The sequence below is a fragment of the Salmo trutta genome, unplaced genomic scaffold, assembly GCF_901001165.1.
Source record: "Salmo trutta unplaced genomic scaffold, fSalTru1.1, whole genome shotgun sequence".
Lineage (NCBI taxonomy): Eukaryota > Metazoa > Chordata > Actinopteri > Salmoniformes > Salmonidae > Salmo > Salmo trutta.
The window spans coordinates 1,959-5,624 of record NW_021822840.1 but is presented as its reverse complement, the minus strand read 5'-3'; the positions used below and the strand labels follow the sequence as shown (position 1 = coordinate 5,624).

The following is a 3,666-nucleotide window of genomic DNA, read 5'->3' as shown; positions in this document are numbered from 1 at the left end:
GAGAGGAACAGGAAGAGACGAACAGGAAGAGGAAGGTCCATCTCGGAGGAAAACGTGTCTCCTTCCAGCAGGTGGCGTTTTTGTCGTAGTTTCACCCACCAAGCAAGTCGTTTTGTTTAGTTATGGAGGTCAATAAGAGTCCGATTTGGTCAACAACAACAACAAATGAATGGTTTATTTACTACGTGAGGTTTATTTTATATAATGTAAGTTTCGTAATTTTTTTATTTTTATTTTATTTCACCTTTATTTAACCAGGTAGGCAAGTTAAGAAAAAGTTCTCATTTACAACTGCGACCTGGCCAAGAAAAAGCAAAGCAGTTCGACACAAACAACACAGAGTTACACATGGAGTAAAACAGACATACAGTCAATAATACAGTAGAATTAAAAAAAAAAAAAAAAAGACTATATACAATGTGAGCAAATGATGTGAGATAAGGGAGGTAAAGGTGAAAAAAGGCCATGGTGGTAAAGTAAATAAAGTATAGCAAGAAAAACACTGGAATGGTAGATTTGTAGTTTGAAGAAAGTTCAAAGTTAAAATATAAATAATATGGTGCAAAGGAGCAAAATAATAAATCAAATAAATAAATACAGTAGAGGTAATAGTTTGGGCTAAATTATAGATGGGCTATGTACAGGTGCAGTGATCTGTGAGCTGCTCTGACAGCTGGTGCTTAAAGCTAGTGAGGGAGATAAGTGTTTCCAGTTTTAGAGATTTTTGTAGTTCGTTCCAGTCGTTGGCAGCAGAGAACTGGAAGGAGAGACGACCAAAGGAGGAGTTGGCTTTAGGGGTGACCAGAGAGATATACCTGCTGGAGCGCGTGCTACAGGTGGGTGCTGCTATGGTGACCAGTGAGCAGAGATAAGGGGGGACTTTACCTAGCAGGGTCTTGTAGATGACCTGGAGCCAGTGGGTTTGGCGACGATTATGAAGCGAAGGCCAGCCAACGAGAGCATACAGGTCGCAGTGGTGGGTGATATATGGGGCTTTGGTGACAAAACGGATGGCACTGTGATAGACTGCATCCAGCTTGTTGAGTAGGGTATTGGAGGCTATTTTGTAAATGACATCGCCGAAGTCGAGGATTGGTAGGATGGTCAGTTTTACGAGGGTATGTTTGGCAGCATGAGTGAAGAATGCTTTGTTGCGAAATAGGAAGCCAATTCTAGATTTAACTTTGGATTGGAGATGCTTAATGTGAGTCTGGAAGGAGAGTTTACAGTCTAACCAGACACCTAGGTATTTGTAGATGTCCACAAATTCTAAGTTAGAACCGTCCAGAGAAGTTATGCTGGACGGGCGGGCAGGTGCAGGCAGCGATTGGTTGAAGAGCATGCATTAATGCTTTAAGTTGTTAGGAATGTACCGGTTAGGAATAAACACTTTATATCGGAGATGTCTAGAGACGGTACAGTATATTCATGGTATGAGTCTACCAGTAACATAGCATCTCTCCACATGTTATTAACCTGAGACACTCTGGTGTTATGTTTTATATCGATCCAAATCATATGGACCCTGATTTTAACTTTCATATTGTATCATTTATTTATCTTTCATGGAAGATTCTTTATCCGTAAAATGAAGTGGGCAGAAAAAAAAACAACCTCTTTTCACATTATTTAAGAGAGATTTTAAATATTATTTAGAAATTATTAGTAAATGTAAAAAAATAAAAAGCAATACGCACCGTAAAAGTATTTACCAAATTGAAAATGATTATAGAAATAGGTTTATTAGATTAGGTTTATATACTCTTGTTTTTATATCTGTTTTTTTTTTGTATTTGTTGTGTTCATAATAATAAATATATATATTATTTTTTTTATCGTATTTCTCCACATTGAAAACAGGCGGTTAAAAAAAGTTTATTAAACGGAAGCAAATAGAACGGAAACGGGGAGGAACCTCCCTGAATTTGTCCAATAGAAACTCTCGTTCTGCTCCGTTTGCTTCTTAAAAAGGAAAAACGGTGCAAATCAAATTAAAATGTAATTGGTCACATAAACATATTAATCAGATGTTATTGCGGGTGTAGTGAACTGCTTGGTTCTTAAAACAGTTTTCCGTAATGAATAGGACCATAAAGATACGCGCCTTGCCTCAACGTGTTTCATACATGAACTCACAGCCAGCACAGGTTATAAAGACCAGAATACTTATTCTAGTTAAGATAAACGGCTCCAAAACGTTGTTTAATTCATATGGCCTTTTACAACGTTTACACGCGTGCCTCCAGATCCGTATTAACGCAGGTACAAAGCTGTGTGTTCTTAAGAGATTTTTTTCTTCTAAATATTTATCTGTTTTATTTAACTAGGCAAGTTTATGTTAGCTGTGTAAATGTTGTGTGTTGAATGAATTTCACACATGTTGTAGGTGCGAATGTGAACGGTCCCAACGACACCAGGCAAGCCACGTCCACTACTGATTACATCACAGGAACTGTAGACAGACCTGCCACCACCTCTCTCAGCAGCTCTCTCTACCCAGGGAACTGCAGACAGACGTCCAGTTTATAGACCTGCCACCACCTCTCTCAGCAGCTCTCTCTACCCAGGGAACTGCAGACAGACCTGCCACCACCTCTCTCAGCAGCTCTCTCTACCCAGGGAACTGCAGACAGACCTGCCACCACCTCTCTCAGCAGCTCTCTCTACCCAGGGAACTGCAGACAGACCTGCCACCACCTCTCTCAGCAGCTCTCTCTGCCCAGGGAACTGTAGACAGACCTCAGGTTTATAGACCTGCCACCACCTCTCTCAGCAGCTCTCTCTACCCAGGGAACTGCAGACAGACCTGCCACCACCTCTCTCAGCAGCTCTCTCTACCCAGGGAACTGCAGACAGACCTCAGGTTTATAGACCTGCCACCTCCTCTCTCACGTCTCTTTCCCACGACCAGGGAAGGAGCGTGACCATGAAGACCAGCGATATCCTATTACCCAGAAACACACACACACACACATACCACCTACCAGTCCATGTTGTAAGGTCACACTGAGATATGAACACTGATGGGATCCTAGATGATGTACATTGTCAGTAATATACCTTTTTTTGTTGTTGTATTGTTTTCATTTGATTGCTTGTTACTTTTTCTGTTTTAAAACACTTTGCAATTCTTCCTGACAGACACACAGTTTAATATCAAAACACTCTGTAACATTGCAGACCTTTGAACAGACCTGTTTTACAGCTTCAGACTTACAGTCCCTGTATATCCTGAGCTTTCTCCTAGATAGAGGGCAGACAACCTTAGTAATAAATACATACATTTCTGTTGTGTTATTCAAGGTATTTCTATAGTAAGTAGTAAAGGCCAAATTCAATGGGTCAAATAAAAAAGGATCCCAAAATAAATTAAAGTAGTTAAATAATCCACGGTATTACTTTCTTAAAACAATTCCATGTTAGATAAGAAGTCTTAAGACAACATATTCATTTTTAGCAGGACTGTTATTTTTTAATTTTACTAGGCAAGTTTTAAAATGTATTTTACCTTTATTTAACTAGTCAGTTAAGACCAAATTCTTATTTTCAATGATGGCCTACTGGGGAACAGGGGGTTAACTGCCTTGTTCAGGGGCAGAACGACAGATTTTTACCTTGTCAGCCTCGGGGATTCGATCTTGCAACCTTTTCGGTTACTAACCCAAC

At 39.8% G+C, this 3,666-nt stretch overlaps 1 long non-coding RNA gene across 1 annotated transcript; it reads right to left on the bottom strand.

The window, feature by feature from the left end:
• Nucleotides 1–2,309: 2,309 nt before the first annotated feature.
• LOC115185213 (uncharacterized) lies at nt 2,310–2,988 on the bottom strand. Its single transcript, XR_003874917.1, has 3 exons — nt 2,859–2,988; nt 2,740–2,806; nt 2,310–2,464 (listed from the first exon to the last, which is right to left on the bottom strand). It is a non-coding gene; the product is annotated as an uncharacterized LOC115185213 (long non-coding RNA).
• Nucleotides 2,989–3,666: the final 678 nt, after the last annotated feature.